This window comes from Oryctolagus cuniculus, chromosome 21 (genome assembly GCF_051225735.1).
Source record: "Oryctolagus cuniculus isolate XC-2025 breed Fujian yellow rabbit chromosome 21, ASM5122573v1, whole genome shotgun sequence".
NCBI classification, from domain to species: domain Eukaryota; kingdom Metazoa; phylum Chordata; class Mammalia; order Lagomorpha; family Leporidae; genus Oryctolagus; species Oryctolagus cuniculus.
This window is the reverse complement of record NC_142887.1, coordinates 34188332-34207424: the sequence shown is the minus strand read 5'-3', so window position 1 is coordinate 34207424 and position 19093 is coordinate 34188332. Positions and strand designations below refer to the sequence as shown.

The 19093-nt window shown below is 45.0% G+C and overlaps 2 long non-coding RNA genes across 4 annotated transcripts in view; one reads left to right on the top strand and one right to left on the bottom strand.

Moving 5' to 3' along the window:
• The window catches only part of LOC149119918 (uncharacterized), a 248561-nt gene that overhangs the window by 165982 nt on the left and 63486 nt on the right, over positions 1-19093 (bottom strand). The window lies entirely within an intron of this gene.
• LOC127489167 (uncharacterized) overlaps positions 1-19093 on the top strand; it is a 72610-nt gene that overhangs the window by 46853 nt on the left and 6664 nt on the right. The window contains exon 4 of one of the 3 annotated variants that reach the window (XR_016227435.1): positions 306-559. The exons of the other annotated variants lie outside the window; for them this stretch is intronic. This is a non-coding gene — a long non-coding RNA (uncharacterized LOC127489167). The remainder of the gene's footprint in view (positions 1-305; positions 560-19093) is intronic. 3 annotated transcript variants of the gene reach the window in all.

Below are 19093 nucleotides of genomic sequence, written 5' to 3'. Positions count from 1 at the left end.
ACTCAGTGACTATGTGGTATTCTTAGTAGTGTTCCACAGGTCTCTGGAACTCTATTTATTTGCTAACTATTCATTAGACTGGGTCATCTGAAGGGACTAATCCACAAGTTCACTGATGCTTTTGCCTCCTCAAAGGCCTATTATAGGTAGAGTTATGTCCTCTATGTTCAAGTCCTAGCCCTCAGGGTATGTGTATGCATTTTTTTTTGGAAAAAAAAAGGTATTCACAGGTAGAATCAGTGAAGATACATCATCCTGTATTAGAGTGGGTCCTGATCTAAATGCCATTGTCCTTCCATTGGCAGAGAAATGTGGCCTCTTAGACAAGGAAGGAAGAAGGCTGCTCTGGGATGACCCAGGCAGAGAGTGGAAGCATGCACTGCAAAGCAAGCAAGCCAAGGACTGCAGCAACTGCCAGAAGCTAGGAAGAGACCATGAAGGGTCCTAGCCTGGAGCATGCAGATAGAGCAGAGGGCAGGAGGCTCCTGACCTCAGGCTCTGCCCTCCAGAACCATGGTCCAGCTTCCAGTTTTAATGCCACACAGATTGCAATAAAGAGGTATGGTGACTAGAAAACTAATACTGGCCCCTCTGGTGAGCCTTTCAATTGTTCTGATTTTGAATTCCAGAACTCTGTTTGCATACTTTCCTGAATTTCTTTGAGTATATTGTAAAAGCTGAGTGCCCAGGAACTAGTGAGATCCATGTCTGTACTTCCTCAGAGATAGTGTCAACTGGCTGCTTTTTTCCCTTGATTTTCTGCTTATGTTGGGAGATCCTGATCCTGTACACTCCCAGGGTCAGTGATTCCTTTGGAGGCCCCCCTGGGCTCACAACAAGGTGGCACAACATGAGTGAGATGTCTGCCAGACAAGCTCATAAGAGCCTGATTGCTCAAGGTGTTCATTGGTGCCATCTTCCCAGCACATGGGTAGATTCTAGTACCCCAGGAGGAACTGGATGTTTGGCTTTAGTCATTATGTGTGTGAGAAGTCCAGCACCGTGAGCCCCTCTCATCAGAGAAGGGCGCACCTGTGCATTTCTGGATTCCCAGGAGCGTGTCAGAACTTCCCTCATGACCCAGCTCTCCTGTAATGCTGTTGGGTTAGTCTGTCTTTTATCTAAGGGAAGTTGTCAGCCACTTCACGTATCAACAAAGTTAAATGTTGCCTTGATAGTTTTGACATTTGGGCTTGGGACCATTGTACTTACCACCATGGGCAAGCTCATGGTCAAAGCAAACTCTGGCTTGTTTTGACAGACTTAATTGTGTACTGGAAAATAACGTTGTCCAGGACAATAATTTGGGGTAATTTTGGATGTTTTAATGTTGCTTGCAGAGTTCTCTCTATAAATGAGAGTCAATAGAGCACTTTGAGTAGGGGAGTGGCAAGAACCAATTTGAGTTTGAAAAAGAGTTCTCTGCTTACTAGTGTGAAAACTCCTTGATGGCCAGAGAGTTCAAGTGAGGAAGATACTGAAGTGTGTGTTTGGAGGTGCTAGAGGGCTGTGGCCTCCCTCAGACAATGACAGGGGACATGGATCCCATGTAAAGATGCCATGGTCCCAGGCTAACTTGGAATGCAGAGGCTGAAGTTACTGGGGGTGAGAGCAGCAGTGGGGCCTAAGGGTGCAGTGAAGGACCTAAGCAGCTGTGTCCTGTGCAAGGCCTTCAGCAGTAACAAGGAGGTGGAGAGTTAGATGGAGCTGGGAGGGGCAGGAGAGGGGTCCCTGGCCCAGGGGGCTGCGACATGGCCTCTCCCACTCTGCCTTTCTCCAGTGCCTTCCATGACCAATGCAGATGTCTTGATCTCAGTCTTCAGATCATGACTGGTTGGTACTGAATAGTACAGGTGTCTCATGGACAGTTCCTCAGAAGGCATGGAGATGAGGGAAAAGGCTGTGCACTGCTGAGTTCCTGGTTGACTCAGCCTCACACCCAGTGCCTTTTTTGTTTCAAAAGCAGGGCTAGGGAGAGAGGTGTGAGACTGGAACAGCTTGCACTGGGACAGGCTGAAGCCAGGAGCCTAGGCCTCTGAGTCTTCCACCTGGGAGGCAGAAGCCCCAGTCGTTGAGCCATCTTCTGCTGCCTTCCCAGGTTTGTTAGCAGGAGTTGTATTATAATTGGAGCAGCCTGGATGCAACCCAGTGGAAGCTCCTATCACAAGGAGCAGCTTAACCCATGGCACCAGAACTCCACACACCTACCTCACACCCCAGCGGTTTGGATTTCCTAGGGGTTTTGGTTCCCTGGCTCAGGTAGTTGCTGAGTCCCATTCTTAGCTGTGTTACCTGGACTGGACCACAAGCGTGGGTGTTCTGAGATGCACAGGTGAAGGTGAGAAGTGCCAGGTTGGCAATCAGGGATTTGAGAGTTAGATTGAATCTCCTGGTTGAGGGCTGATGAAACCATAGCGGGCCATTAAGGTCCTGTGATAATTTGGCCATCGACCAATATTCCAGGGCAGGAGGCAGGAGCATGTCCCTGACATTGGCATGTGAGCCTATTTGGTCAATGGTAACCCTCCATGGTTGGAATGATTAGAGGGGAAAAACTGCACTTTATATAATGTGAATGGGTACTACTTGGAGTTCATTGAAGCTTTTGCCTTGCTTTAATTTGATATGAGTGACAGAGAAAGAGATGGAGGCACAGAGCTCCCATCTACTGCTTCATCCCCGAATGACACCTAAATGCCTGCTGTGGACAGGGAACACAAGTGAGGGCCTGGGAACTCAATCCAGATTTCCTCTGGGGTGGCAGGACCCCAGCTACTTGGGCCATCACTGCTGCTTTCCAGGGTTGCATAGGCAGGAAGCTGGCATAAGTATTCAGAGCAGGGGTTAAATCCAGACTTGACCACTAAGCCATTCACATAACCCTGGCTCCATATTTGCTGAGTAATGCAGAATATATGACATTACACATTTTCCTTCTGAAAACTGTCATGGTCAGAATCCTCCCAAAAGGAGGAGGAGATGAGAAGCTCAGGGGTGGTGGTTTGTTTCTTAAAAAATGTACACAAAAACACATGCACAGAAAAAGAGAGACAGAGAGAGAGAGAGAGAGAGAGAGAAATATGAAGAACTTCTGACTGCTGCTTCACTTCCCAAATACAGAGGTGGGGCTGGGCCTGACTGAAGCCAGAAACTCCATCCTGTGCTCTCACATGAGTGTCAGGAACCCAAGCACTGGGGTCATCACTGGGGCCCCCTAGGATACAAGTGTGCAGGAAGCTGGATCAGAAGCAACAGTGGGACTCTGTCTCAGGAACTCCATATGGAATGGGGGTGTCCCAAGCAGATGGCAAACCAGTTCTGCCTCAACAGGTACTTCAGATGCGACTTGGGTTTGATGAGATTGACATCCTGAGGAGTCCATGCCAGCTATTTAGGGATGCACCTGTACTGGCATGTATGTGGGAATAGGTATTTCCTAGAGATTTCCAGGTGATGCAGCTCAGTTGGGGGTTTGATTTGTGTGAGAGAGAGCAAGAAGGAGGAAGATAGCATTCGAGGTGGTAGCAACAGGGTTTTGCTGGTGTGTGGGACGTGGGCCATAGGAAGGAAGATCTGTGTCTGGCTATCTCCTTCTCTTTGTGCTGCTCTCTCTACAAGTAAAATGAAAATAAGTCTTTAAAATCTTCATTAGCTCTTATTTTAGAAAAGATAGCCCTGTTCCTGGAGCTTTAACCTCTGAAGTGTGTCAACACTGTGCCCCCAGGAATTGCCCTATTACAGTCTGTGTTTCCTACCTACGTTTGAGCTCCAGCATAGGGCTGTGCTCAGTTAAGCTGGGATTCTCTGCCTCTGCCAATCAAGGCAATTTCTGGAGGTGTGTTTTGCCAGTGACCTCACTTTTCTGTGGGATACAAGATGAGTTGGTGAATTCAGGTGTTAAGTTTTGTCTTGTGGTGTGGTTGGGAGTGACTTTTGATACACTTTTACATCTTTTAGCTCACATGTACAATCAATCCTTCTTTAAAAAATGGGACTGTAACTTAGCTTGTTTCTCATGAAAATAGTCTCTTCCCTTCCCCTTTCCAGATCAGAATGGAAGAGATGGAGTGAGGACTTCCCCCCATGTTGGCAATCAGATCACCCAGGAATAAGTGACATCCTAGAATTACTGTTGTCCTTGGTTATTGTGGAGTGATGTGTTTTCTTCCTCTATTCTTCCTAGCCTGTGAGTGTTGATGCTGGGTGCATGCTCTCTGCTTGAGATGTCAGTGTAGGAGATTTCCCTAAAAGATAAAGTGTGCATGTGTGGAGTGTAGATTGCTGGTGTGTGCAAGGTGTGATCCAGCCGACCACAGCTCAGAGAGGAAGTGAGAAGTGGCTGCTGCCACAGCAAGGTTGAAACTTCCTGTCTCTTCCTGTCCTGAGCTAACTAGATCTTGGGCCCCATTCCTAAAGTTCAGCCACAGATTTTCTTTTTTTTCTTAAAGATTTTATTTACATGAATGCCTGATTCCACAGGGAGAAAGGAGAGGCAGAGAGATAGAGATAGAGATAGAGATAGAGCGAGAGAGCGAGAGAGAGAAGTCATATATTTGCTGGTTCACTCTCCAATTGGCCGGAATGGCCAGTGCTGCATTGATCCAAAGTCAGGAGCCAGGAGCTTCTTCCCACTCTCCCACATGGGTGCAGGGGCCTATGGACTTGGGCCATCTTTTACTGCTTTCCCAGGCCATAGCAGAGAGCTGGATCAGATGTGGAGCAGCTGGGCTTCAACCTGGCCCATAAGCTTGCCAGCACTGCAGGCCATGGCTTCACCCACTACACCACAGTGCCAGCACCTCAGCCACAGCTTTTCTGCTCAGGAGGCAGTCATTATGGCCATTGACTCACTCTGGTCTCCAGCCCTTGTTACTTGCACCATAGGAACATTTTCCCCTAGGATCTGACCTCCTGTCAGCACTCACACAAGCCAGCATTTCTCCCACTGGACCTAGAGAGCACAGACACGAAAGAAAAAGAAAGAATATGGTGTTTAATATTAAATAAGTGAATGTTATCTTGTGGGGAGCCAGTTGGAGGCCATGAAAGGAGCTGGCCAGGGGCAGAGTTGTGCTTGTCCTGGAGGGGAGGGAGGAAGGGTCACGCGGGAGGGTCTATATCCATAGGTGCTGAGAAACTGGGTATGAAGATGCAAGGAAAGGTGGGAAGAACAGTCACAAAACTGCCCCTGGGAACAGCAGGAGGGAGACAGAGGGCAGGAGGTGCAGTTGACATTTCTGTTGTCCGTGATGGAACAGAGCAGGGTGAAGTGTCCATGGCATCCTTCTGTGGGGAGCATAGGGACTTGACTGTCCCTATTCTGGGCTCATAGAGTGGTGATTTTTGCTTTTCTCATGCCCCGTGGAGGAGTGTATGGGGGTGTGGTGTCCCTGGCCACCTCCAGTGCAGGAGCACAGGGTAGTACGGAGTCCAGAGCTTCCTTCCATGGGGAAGCATATGGGGTGTGGCGTCCATTGGCACCTCATGTGGGAGAGCATAGGGTGGTGTGGTGTCCATGGGCTCCTCCTGAGGGAGAGAGTAGGGGAGTGTGGTGCCCATGACCTCCTCACGTGTTGGATCATAGGGTGGTGTGGTGTCATGACTTCACTTGTTCGGGGAGCATAGGAGGATAATTTGTCTGTATCTCTCTCAGTTCAGGGAAATATGGGGGTGATGTGTCCATTGCTACCCCCCACTGGGGAAGATGGGGGAGAGATGTCCATGGCTTCCTCCTGTGGAGTATCGGGGGTACAGTGTCCATATCCTGGATGATGGGATGATGTACTTTGCAGGCTTGCTTCCTCTGCCTCCCATGGCTGGTTGGTCTTTAGGAGCAAGAGTGCTTGGAACAGGTGCTGCAGAAGGGAAAAGGCCAGAAGGCTGTGTACTGCTGTGTACCTGGACGACCTCAGCCTCACCTCCCAAAGTGCTTTTGCTTTCCGTTACAAATGTATTTTGTGTGAAAGGTCGAGTTGGGAAGTGAGAAAAAAAGCAAGCTTCCATCTGCTGATTTCACCGTGAAATGGCCACCACAGCTGGCATAGTCACTTACAGACAGGGCCCTGGAACTTCATCAGAGTCTTCCAAAGGTCCAAGTCCTTGAGCCATGTTCTGCTGCCCTCCCAGGTACAGTGGCAGGCTGCTGGGCTGGAAGTGCAGCAGCTGGGACTCAACCCAGCACTCAAATGGGATGCTGGTGTTGCAGGCAGTGGCTGAGCCTGCTGCACCACAGCACTGCGCACACATATGCCCGCCGCACACCGACCACCACCCCAGTGCTTTCAGATTTCCATGATGATCAGGTGACCTGGCTCAGGAGGTGGTGGCGTCCTGTTCTTGGCAGTGCTCCCTGTGCTGGAGGACATGCCATGTCTGAGGCCCACAGACAGAGTAAAGCAGTGCCAAAATGCCACTCAGTTTGCTCAGGATCAAAAAGGACTGTCTGACGCAGGGTTTGTAATACCTATGATACTTTGGCCATCTTCCAATTGGTCCATGGCTTGAGGCAGCAGTGTGACCCCAATGTGGGCATGGGATCCCTTTTGGTTAGTGGTCAACCCCCATTGCTGCGATCAGGTGAGGGGGGCAAAATTTACTTCCCAAAGTGTTTCTTTTTTTTTTTATTTTTTTATTTATTTATTATTTTTTTTTTTTGACAGGCAGAGTGGACAGTGAGAGAGAGAGACAGAGAGAAAGGTCTTCCTTTGCCGTTGGTTCACCCTCCAATGGCCGCCGCGGCCGGCGCACCACGCTGATCCAATGGCAGGAGCCAGAAGCCAGGTGCTTTTCCTGGTCTCCCATGGGGTGCAGGGCCCAAGCACCTGGGCCATCCTCCACTGCACTCCGTGGCCACAGCAGAGAGCTGGCCTGGAAGAGGGGCAACCGGGACAGAATCCGGCGCCCTGACCGGGACTAGAACCCGGTGTGCCGGCGCCACTAGGCGGAGGATTAGCCTAGTGAGCCGCGGCGCCGGCGCCAAAGTGTTTCTTAAAACGCGAGATTCTCTCTACAACAGTAGATGTCCCAAACAGCTTTCAGCCACTGTCCCTCAGAAGTGCTAAGGCCAAAATGCTGCATCTGTGGAACCTCAGTAGTGGCACATCTGCAGATGACATGGGAGGAAGTGGTACCGGCAAAGGCTGCCGCCGGTCCCCTCCAGACTCTTGTGTCTCCCCAGTTTCTAGCTGAGGGCAGAGGGTATGTGGATGGAGCACCATGAGGTGTTGGTAGTGTGGGGGCCCCCTCAATGCTTTTCCAGGGCCTCAGCTCTCAGGTGCTGTGCTGGACTCGTTTCCCATTCCCCACCCTGCAGGTGAGTGATTGCTGAGGAGCAGTCTCCTGACGAGCGGGTCCTGCAGGAGGTGGCAGCATTGGTGTCACCCTGTGTGTATCCTCCTTCCCTTGTCCTGGAAACACTGAGCAGAGCACCCTCAGAGCAGAAATGCAGGTGCCCATCAGAGCCTGTGGGGCTGGCAGCTTGGACTGAGGCCAGGCAGGCTGGAAGAGACATCCTGACCACATGATTGAGATCCCATTCCTGCCAGTTCTCAGGGAGGAAGCCAACATGGATTTCCACAAAGACCTATTTGTGAATCTTGTCACTGCTCCATTCCCATCATCTAGATCCCGAGGTGATCCATCTCCCCAGCCCCTTTTTAAAGATTTTTTTTTATTTGAATGGCAAAATTAGAGAGAATGATCCTCCATCAGCTGATTCCCTCCCCAAATGGCCACAACCGTCAGGGCAGGTCAGGAGAAAGTGAGGAGCTTCCCCTGGCTCTCCCACTATTACAGTGGCCCAGGGACTTGAGCCATCCTCTGCTGCTGTCCCAGGCACATTAGCAGGGAGCTGGATCAGAAGTAGAGCATGTGGGACTGGAACTGGCACCCATATGGCATGAAAGTGCCGCATGGTGGGAAATTGCACATTGCTCCTTGACAGCAGCCCCAATCCAGCTTTTCTTGAGTGTCTCTGTGTTTCAGTTGTTCCGGGAATAGTACTGTGGGTCCTGTTGCTTTCCCTGTCTAATTAGAGTTCCTTCTCTCCAGTTCAGCAGAGTAATGAAACTTTACAGCCACACTGATTCTTTGACCCATGCTCTGTTTTGATTGTCCCCCTCTGTGTGACCTTTGTATAAATGGAGCACCACCCTGTGAGTCTGTGCTTTCTGTTTTGGGTTCTACAGACACTGTTTAGAGAATTTATCGGGGGAAACACAGCCAGCAGTGATATACTTCATGTGTCTCCTGCTCTTCATTAGTCCTGATGTCCCAGAATTCCCTGGACAAGATTTCACTTCAGCCAGAAGAATTCCATCCACTTGGTGCCGTTTTGATAGCAAGTGGTCTTCTGATGACTGCTCTTAGTATTCCTTCATCTCCACCATCCTAGTTTTTCTGCATAGAAGGCTTGGAACTTACATGGTATGTTTTTCCCTGGAGAATCCTGGGGCGGTCTTATCTTTCCAAACGCGGTGAACAGGGTTCTAGTATCCTGTGGTGTTTGTGTTTTCTGATGAGAAGTCATCCCTGCTCATGTGGGTATGCACATGCCATTGGCTCTGATTTCAAGAGTTCTCTTTTTCTCTTCTTGTGGATTGTTCACATGTCCCTGAGATGCTTCTGAGTCCTTGGATCTGTATTCCTAAAAGGGTGATGTTCCTGGCCATTCTGTTCCTTTTAATATTTTGTACTTCACCACCCTCCTACCCCCTCCAGGCTCCTATGAGTTAGGGCTCTTGCTATGGTTCACACATCTCTGAGGCTCTATTCATTTAGGTTCAAGCTTCTTCCCTTTCTCATTGTTCTTCAACTTGTACCTTTCTGTTGATTGGCATATAACTTGATATTTTCACTTTTTCCTGCACTCTGGACTTGATTCCATCTGTTACATTTTCAGTAGATGAAGGAACCACTGAGCTAAGGCCAGCCCAGACATCCATTACCTTTTGATATGAATGATGTACGTTCAGGCCCAACGTTTCCAGCTTGTGTTTTTCATGTATTTCTTCCTCTGCTGAGAACTTCTTAGCTATAATTTGAAGAGTATTTGTCTTTCTGGGTTTAGTGATGGTTAGAGGAGATGGAGTCTCTGATCATTCCTGTATGAAGGCAGTTTCAGAGCTAAGCTGTGTAGACTCTGTTTGTCCCCTTAGCTCTCTGATTTGCACAGTTCTCCTGACCTTCGTACATGTTCTTCTCAGTGGTGTTTATTCCCCATGCTGTTGTGCAGTTCCACAGACAAGAATACCCATGAGGGGAAATAGTATGTGAAAGGGATACTAGAGATTTTCCTCTCATTCCTTGGAGAACACCATCTTTCTGGTTCTTTTGTGCAGAAATATAGTAATTTTCAAGGTTATCCCTTAGCAGAGACATTAGCATAGCTTTGTCAGTGAAAAGTGAGGAACTACACAAATGGGTATAACCCTCTTCTTAACACCATTTCTCATTTTTTGGAGAGATACAGGGATTCACCCATGGTTTTCCTTTTCGGAGTTACTTCAACTCCGCCTGCATTTGAGGAACCTGGGAGAAAGTGAGGAGAGCAATCTAGCCAGACTCCCATCAGGCTGTTGTTGAGATTTGCACTTAATCCAATCTGCCTCTCAGTGTGGCCTTCTAAGAGTGTTGAAGAATGTGTCCTCTGCTCAGATTTCACTTTCATCTGTGTGAGTGATAGGTTATATGGAGCTCTCCATCTTGTCCCATCCAAGTGTTCCAGCTACTTTCACACATATTTACATTTCCTGCAGGACAAGATTTCCTCCTCTGAAAGGAGGAGGATGATCCACTGTGTCCATGCACCACCGTTTGTTTATTCCTTCATCCGTCAGTGGATGCCGAACTTGTTTCCATGTCTCAGTTGGTAGGGATAGTGCTGCAGAAAACATGGCAGCATATAGATGTTTCCATCCCAGTTTCAATTCTTCTTGCGATTCGTCCAGAATTGGGATGCTGGGTTGTTCTCAGTGAAATAAGGCAGTCAAAGGAGGACCAGTCCTCTGTGATTCTACTTAGATGCACAGGTGGTATTCCAGCTGCCAATCTCATAGAAACAGAAGAGGGATCTTGCTCTGAGCTGGGGATGGACATGGAGATTTGGTGTTCACCAGAAATAGAGTTTCAGATACACAGGAAGTGAATGTCCTAAATATTTGCTCCAGAGTTTATATCTTTTTTGACCATGTTGTCTCGGTGGTGGATGTCTTGTCAAATTTTCTTCCCACAAATGAAGAAGTCATGCCATTCCTGGTGATCAGAGAGTGATGATAGCATTTAATTGCAGGAGTGGTGCAATCAAATATCAAGCTGTATGATCAGGTGATTTCCAGAATATAAAAACTAGTATTATCTAATAATTAAGGAATGAATACATGTCTAATAAAATTTGCCATTTTCAATCAGTGAACTTGTAAGTGCACCCAAGAGAAAGTTTCTATGGTTATTGCTATTTTTATGTGACTATACACAGAAAAAAAGTGTACTAATGCTTTTCCGACCTGAAGTTCTCATGGAAAGAATTCACTCCTTCATGGTGCCATGCATAAGAGGAGTGCAGGCACTCTACAGGGTGCCTGGAAACAGAAGGCACTCAGCAGAAGTGCACTGTTGGGAGCAGGCCTGTAGCCGAGAGTCCCACATTGGAATACCTGAGTTCCCTTCCAGGCTGCAGCTGCTGACTCCAGCGTCCTGCTGATGCAGTCCCAGGGAGGCAGTGGTGATGGCTGATTAATTGCCTGCCACCCACACAGGAGAGCTGGATTAAGTTCCCAGGTCCTGGCTTCACCCGGCAGAGTCACTGTGGGCATTTAGGAAGAAACCAGTGGATGGGAGTTCTGTCTACCTGTCTCTCTGTATCTCTCCATAATACTTTTTTTCTATGAGAAGCATCGGGGAACCTCCTGCTGCCACTTCCTGTTGCCTCACCTCCTGACTGGGGAACAGCTCAGCCCATATCCCCCAGAAGTATCTGGAACAACACAGGGCTTCCTGAGGATCCCAGAGGGAAATCTTCCACAACAGATCCTTGCAATGTGAGGAGTGCTCTCAAGAAGAAGCTGTGGGGATTGGAAGTGGTTGGGGCAAGAGTGTGACAGGTGACCCAAAAGTGTAAACTGTCTTCAAGCTGTAGCACACCCAGGTGGTTATAGAGTATAAGTTATTTGGCTTGGGTGTTCTATAATCAGGGCCTGTTCATCATAAGAGTAAATGTTAATTTGTAACTGGCCCATTTCTGGCTTCTTTTTTGTAACTTTTATTTAGCAAATATAAATTTCCAAAGTACAGCTTATGGATTACAATGGCTTCTCCCCACCCCCCTTAACTTCTCCTGCCCGCAACCCTCCCAACTCCTACTCCCTCTTCCATTCCATTTACATCAAGATTCATTTTCAACTATCTTTATATACAGAAGATCAATTTAGTATATATTAAGTAACAATTTCAACAGTTGGCATCCACACAGAAACACAAAGTGTAAACTACTGTTTGAGTACTAGTTATAGCATGAATTCACATTGAACCACACATGAAGGACAGAGATCCTACATGAGGAGTAAGTGCACAGTGACTCTTGTTGTTGCCTTAACAAATTGACACTCTTGTTTATGGCATCAGTAATCTCCCTAGGCTCTTGTCATGAGTTGCCAAGGCTTTGGAAGCCTTTTGAGTTGGCCGACTTCTATCTTATTTAGACAAGGTCATAGTCAAAGTGGAAGTTCACTCTTCCCTTCATAGAAAGGTACCTCCTTCTTTGATGGCCCGTTCTTTCTACTGGGATCTCACTCACAGAGATCTTTCATTTAGGTCCTTTATTTTGCCAGAGTGTCTTGGCTTTCCATACCTAAAATACTCTCATGGGCTCTTCAGCCAGATCCGAATGCCTTAAGGGCTAATCCTGAGGCCAGAGTGCTGTTTAGGACATCTGCCATTCTATGAGTCTGCTGTGTATCCCACTTCCCATGTTGGATCGTTCTCTTCCCTTTTTTATTCTATCAGTTAGTATTAGGAGACACTAGTCTTGTTTATGTGATCCCTTTGACTCTTAGACCTATCAGTGTGATCAATTGTGAACTGAAATTGATCACTTGGACTAGTGAGATGGCATTGGTACATTCCACCTTGACGGGATGGAATTGGAATTCCCTGGCACTTTTTTAAAAAATTTATTAAATGAATATAAATTTCCAAAGTACGGCTTATGGATTACAATGGCTTCCCCCCCATATCATCTCTCCCACCCGCATCCCTCCCCTTTCCCACTCCCTCTCCCCTTCCATTCACATGAGGATTCATTTTCGATTCTCTTTATATACAGAAGATCAGTTTAGCATACATTAAGTAAAGATTTCAACAGTTTGCTCCCACACAAACATAAAGTGAAAAATAATAGATGATTTTTTAAATGATGAAGAAATCAGATCAGACCTATTGTCATGTTTAATCCCAGTGAGAGTCAAGTTGGGAGTTGATAATTTCTTCTTTTTTTTTTTACAGAAGATCAGTTTAGTATACATTAAGTAAAGATTTCAACAGTTTGCACCCCCATAGGAACACAAAGCGAAATATACTGTTTGAGTACTCATTATAGCATTAAGTCTCAATGTACAGCACATTAAGGACAGAGATCCTACATGAGGAGTAAGTGCACAGTGACTCCTGTTGTTGACTTTACAAATTGACACTCCTGTTTATGGCATCAGTAATCTCCCTATGCTCCAGTCATGAGTTTCCAAGGCTATGGAAGCCTTTTGAGTTCTCTGACTCTTATCTTGTTTAGACAAGGTCATAGTCAAAGTGGAGGTTCTCTCCTCCCTTCAGAGAAAGGTACCTCCTTCTTTGAAGACCTGTTGTTTCCACTGGGATCTCACTCACAGAGATCTTTCATTTAGGGTTTTTTTTTTTTTTTTTGCCAGAGTGTCTTGGCTTTCCATGCCTGAAATACTCTCATGGGCTTTTCAGCCAGATCAGAATGCCTTTAGGGCTGATTCTGAGGCCAGAGTGCTGTTTAGGACATCTGCAATTCTATGAGTCTGCTGTGTATCTTGCTTCCCATGTTGGATCACTCTCCCCTTTATTTATTCTATCAGTTAGCATTAGCAGGTACTAGATTTGTTTATGTGCTTCCTTTGACTCTTAGTCCTTTCATTATGATCAATTGTGAACTGAAATTGATCACTTGGACTGGTGAGATGGCATTGGTACATGCCACCTTGATGGGATTAAATTGGAGTCCCCTGGTATGTTTCTAACTCTACCATTTGGGGCAAGTCAGCTTGAGCATGTCCCAAATTGTACATCTCTTCCCTCTCTTATTCCCACTCTTATGTTTAACAGGGATCACATTTCAGTTAATTTTCAACACTTAAGAATAACTGTGTGATAATTACAGAATTAAACCAGTCATATTAAGTAGAGGAGACAAAAAACTACTAAGAGGGATAATGTATTAAGTTGTTCATTAACAGTCAGGGCTATGCGGATCAAGTGACCATTTCTCATAGTGTCCATTTCACTTCAACAGGTTTCCTTTTTGGTGTTCAGTCAGTTGTCACCAATCAGGGAGAACATATGGTATGTGTCCCTTTGGGACTGGCTTATTTCACTCAGCATGATGTGTTCCAGATTCCTCCATTTTGTTGCAAATGACTGGATTTCATTGTTTCTTACTGCGGTATAGTATTCTAAAGAGTACATATCCCATAATTTCTTTATCCAGTCTACCATTGATGGGCATTTAGGTTGGTTCCAGGTCTTGGCTATTGTGAATTGAGCTGCAATAAACATTAGGGTGCAGACCGCTTTTTTGTTTGCCAATTTAAATTCCTTTGGGTAAATTCCAAGGAGTGGGATGGCTGGGTCGAACGGTAGGGTTATCTTCAGGTTTCTGAGGAATCTCCAGACTGACTTCCATAGTGGCTTGACCAGTTTGCATTCCCACCAACAGTGGGTTAGTGTCCCTTTTTCCCCACATCCTCGCCAGCATCTGTTGTTGGTAGATTTCTGTATGTGAGCCATTCCAACCGGGGTGAGGTGAAACCTCATTGTGGTTTTGATTTGCATTTCCCTGATTGCTAATGACCTTGAACATTTTTTCATGTGCCTGTTGGCCATTTGGATTTCCTCTTTTGAAAAATGTCTATTGAGGTCCTTGGCCCATCTCTTAAGTGGGTTGTTGGTTTTGTTTTTGTGGAGTTTCTTTATTTCTTTGTAGATTCTGGTTATTAAGTCTCCCAGTACTATTGTATTGGAGTCTAAGTCTCCCTTTAAGTCCGTTATCAAATCTTTTAGATAAACTGGTGCCCTGTAGTTAGGTGCATATACATTGATAATTGTTATATCTTCTTGTTGTATTGATCGCTTAATCATATATATAGTGCCCCTCTTTGTCTCTCTTAACAGTTTTTGTGGTAAAGTTTATTTTGTCTGATATTAAGATGGCTACGCCTGCTCTTTTTTCATTTCTGTTGGCATGGTATATCTTTGTCCAGCCTTTCACTTTCAGTCTCTATGGATCTTTGTTGGAAAGATGTGTTTCTTGTAAGCAGCAAATAGATGGGTTTTGTTCCTTAACCCAATCAGCCAATCTGTGTATTTTAACTGGACAGTTCAGGCCATTAACGTTCAATGTGACTAATGAAAAGTGGTAACTTTGCCCTGCCATTTGCCAAAGATAAGTTCTAATATATGCTTTGAATTCCCTGTGATCTTTTGCTGTGAGGTTTCCTTCCTTTATCTTCTTTCATATTGATGACCGTGTTTCTGTGTTTCTGTGTGTAACACATCTTTAAGCATCTGTTGCAGGGCTGGACGAGTGGCGACCAATTCTTTCAATTTCTGTTTGCTATGAAAAGTCTTTATTTCACCTTCATTCACAAATGATAGCTTTGCAGGATATAATATTCTGGGCTGGCAGTTGTTCTCTCTTAGCACCTGTGCTATGTCTCGCCATTCCCTCCTAGCCTGTAGTGTTTCTGATGAGAAGTCTGCTGTGAGTCTGATTGGAGATCCTCTGAGAGTAATCTGTCTTTTCTCTCTTGCACATTTTAGGATCTTTTCTTTATGTTTCACTGTGGAGAGTTTAATTACAATGTGTCGTGGTGAGGATCTCTTTTGGTCGTGTTTATTAGGGGTTCTGTGAGCTTCCTGTACTAGGATTTCTCTGTCCTTCTCCAAACCTGGAAAGTTCCCTGCTAGTATCTCACTAAAAAGGCCTTCTAATCCTTTCTCTCTCTCCATGCCTTCAGGAACTCCTAGAACCTGAATGTTGGTTTTTTTAATTGTATCCTGAAGATTCCTGACAATATGTTTTAGATTTCTGATTTCCTCTTCTTTTCTTTGGTCTGACTGTATCCTTTCCTGTTCTCTGTCTTCTAAGTCTGATATTCTCTCTTCTGCTTCACCCATTCTGTTTTTAAGGCTCTCTATTGTGTTTTTCATTTGATCTATTGAATTCTTCACTTCATTATGATTTCTCGTCACTATCACAGTTTCCTGTTGTACTAGTTGTTTAGTTTCATTTTGATTCCTCCTTAATATTTCATTTTCACGAGAGAGATTTTCTATCTTGTCCATTAAGGATTTCTGTAGTTCAAGAATTTGTTTTTGAGAACTTCTTAATGTTCTTATCAATTTTTTGAGATCTGCTTCTTGCATTTCTTCTATCTCATCATCTTCATAATCTTGAATTGGGGTGTCTTTTTCATTTGAGGGCGTCATGGTGACTTCCTTGTTTTTATTACCTCAGTTTTTGCGTTTGTTATTTGGCATATTGGAGATATTTGGTTTCTTCACTGTGGTGCTTTTTCTTGTTATACTATGACTCTAGATTAAGTGGACTGTTTTTGATGGAGCCTTAAGGCTTGAGATGGGTGTGGGCTGAGAGCTCTGTTTGGTGTGCCAAAGGTAACACTCCCAGGTTAGGCGTGGTAAATCTCTCTCTCTCTCTCTTTCTTTTTTTGATTCAAAAGGGAAGTAATTCCGCACAGCTGAACGAAGTTGGAGGTAGTTAGCAGGCAAATGATATACCCACAGGAGCCAGAGATCAGAAGCTCTTTCCCAAGGACCACACAGGGAATCTGTTCGGCCCTCAGAGTGGGCTCAAATTCTCCTTCAGTTTCCCACTGGGTTGCCAAAGTTATGGAATTGTAGCATCTCTGGAGAGTGCTCACGTGAATTTCGTGAGTTCTCTTCCCCACCGTCTCTTTTTTCACAGTCTCAGTTCAGTAGCACCACAAATTTACTAGGTCCTAATCTCCTGTTAATTCGCCCCGCCCAGAGTCAGGTTTTTCTGCTAGGCTCTGGGCCGGTGCAGACCTGAGGTCATTCTGCTTATGATGTATGTCCAAGATGGCGCCTACTCTTTGTCTTGCTCGCCCTTGAGAGGTGAGCGGAGAGAGAGAAACCCGTGTCCGTACCAGTCACCTTTTTTTTTCTCTCTCTCTCTCTTCCAGTTAGCCTGGTGAGATTTTCCCCTCCCTGGGGGTCGTTCCCTCTAGTCTCCTCTCTCCGCTTGCCTGCCGGTGTCTCGGGCTATTGAGGTTCGGCTCACCTCGCGTTCCAGTGCTGGTGTGTTGAGTCTGCTGCTGGTGTCCCGAACTGTGGGCTCAAACGCTCTCCACACAGGTCCACTGTGAATCACGCGTTCCAGAAGAGTTTCTTCTGCTGTTTCCTCCCCTACTCTTCCTTGAACCTGCAGTATCTCCACTTTTATTAAACTATCTCTCCCCGGATTATCAGTGTGCTCCCTTCCTATTCCGCCATCTTGCCTCCTCTCCCTGGCACTTTTATAACTCTACCATTTGTGGCAAGTCAGCTTGAGCATGTCCCAAATTGTACCTCTCCTCCCTCTCTTATTCCCACTCTTATATTTAACAGAGATCACTTTTCAGTTAAATTAAAATACCTAAGAATTATTGTGTGTTGATTACAGAGTTCAACCAATAGTGTTAAGTAGAACAAAAAAGTACTAAAAGGGATAAAGTATTAAGTCGTACATCAACAGTCAGGACAAGGGCTGCTCATGTCATTCTTTCTTGAAGTGCCCATTTCATTTCAAAAGGTTTCCTTCTTGTTGCTCAGTAGTTGTTACTGATCAGGGAGAACATAAGATATTTGTACATCTAGGTCTGGCTTAATTTACTCAGCATGATGGTTTCCAGATTCCTCCATTTTGTTGCAAATGACCAGATTTCATTGTTTTTGACTGTTGTATAGTATTCTGTAGAGTACATGTCCCATAATTTCTTTATCCAGTCTACTATTGATTGGCATTTGAGTTGGTTCCAGGTCATAGCTATTGGGAATTAAGCTGCAATAAACATTAAGGTGCAGACTGCTTTTTTTGCCATTTTAATTTCCTTTGGGTAAATTCCAGGGAGTGGTATGGCTGGGTTGAATGGTAAGGTTATATTCAGGTTTCTGAGGAATCTCCAGACTGACTTTCATAGTGGCTTAACCAGTTTGCACTCCCACCAACAGTGGGTTAGTGTCCCTTTTTCCTCACATCCTCACCAGCATCTGTTGTTGCTAGATTTCTGTATGTGAGCCAATCGAACCGGGGTGAAGTGAAACCTAATTGTGGTTTTGATTTGCATGTCCCTGATGGCTAGTGATCATGAACATTTTTTCATGTGCCTGTTGGCCATTTGGCCATTGGTATTTCCTCCTTTGCAAAATGTCTATTGAGGTCCTTGGCCCATCTCTTAAGTGGGTTGTTGGTTTTGTTTTTGTGGAGTTTCTTGATCTCTTTGTAGATTCTGGTTATTAACCCTTTATCTGTTGCATAGTTTGCAAATATTTTTCCCATTCTGTCGGTTGCCTCTTCACTCTCCTGACTGTTTCTTTTGCAGTACAGAAACTTCTCAATTTATGCAATCCCACATGTTTATTTTGGCTTTGACTGACTGTGCTTCCAGGGTCTTTTCCAAGCATCTTCGGTCTTTGCCTGTTTCTATATCTCGGAGGTTTTCTCCAATGTTCTCTAATAATTTGATGGTGTTGGGTCATAGATTTAGGTCTTTAATCCATTTTGTGTGTATTTTTGTGTAAGGTGAAAGGTACGGGTCTTGCTTCATGCTTCTGCACATGAATGCAGCGTTTCTAGATCCTTGAGATGCATTGAAAGCTCATTTATTTGGTGCCTTTCCATTTTCTAGATGTAGGCACCTATTGCTATAAACTTTCCTCTTAACACTGCTTTTGCTGTATCCCATACGTTTTGATATGTTGTGTTGTTATCCTCATTTACTGCCAGAAATTATTTGATTTCTTTTTTGATTTCTTCTATGACCCAGTGTTCATTCAGGAGCATGTTTTTCAATCTCCATGTGGTTGCATATGCTCTAGGGATTCTTGAATTGCTAATTTCCAACTTCATTCCACTGTGGTCTGAGAACTGCATCATATGATTGTAATTCTTTTGTATTTACTGATACTTGCTTTATGGCCTAGTATGTGGTCAGTTCTAGAGTAGGTTCCAGGTACTGCTGAGAAGAATGTCAATTCTTTAAGTGTAGGATGAAAAGTTCTGTAGATATCTGTTAGATCCATTTGGGCTATAGTGTTGTTTAAATCTACTGTTTCCTTGTTGATCTTCTGTCTGGTTGATCTGTCTGTTTCTGAGAGTGGAGTATTGAAGTCCCCCAGTACTATTGTATTGGAGTCTAAGTCTCCCTTGAAGTCCCTTAACATATCTTTTAAATAAACCAGTGCCCTGTAGTTAGGTGCATATACATTTATAATAGTTACATCTTCCTGTTGAATTGATCCCTTAAGCATTATATAGTGCCCCTCTTTGTCTCTCTTAACAGTTTTTCTTTTACAGTTTATGTTGTCTGATATTATGATGGCTATGCCCACTCTTTTTTCATTTCTATTGGCATGGAATATCTTTTTCCTACCTTTCACTTTCAGTCTGCCTGCATGTTTGTTGGAAAGATGTGTTTCTTATAAGCAGCAAATAGATGGGTTTTGTTCCTTAACCCATTCAGCCAATCTGTGTCTTCTAACTGGAGAGTTGAGGCAATTAACGTTCAATGTGACTATTGATAAGTAGTAACTTTGCCCTGCCATTTTCCCAAAGATATTTTCT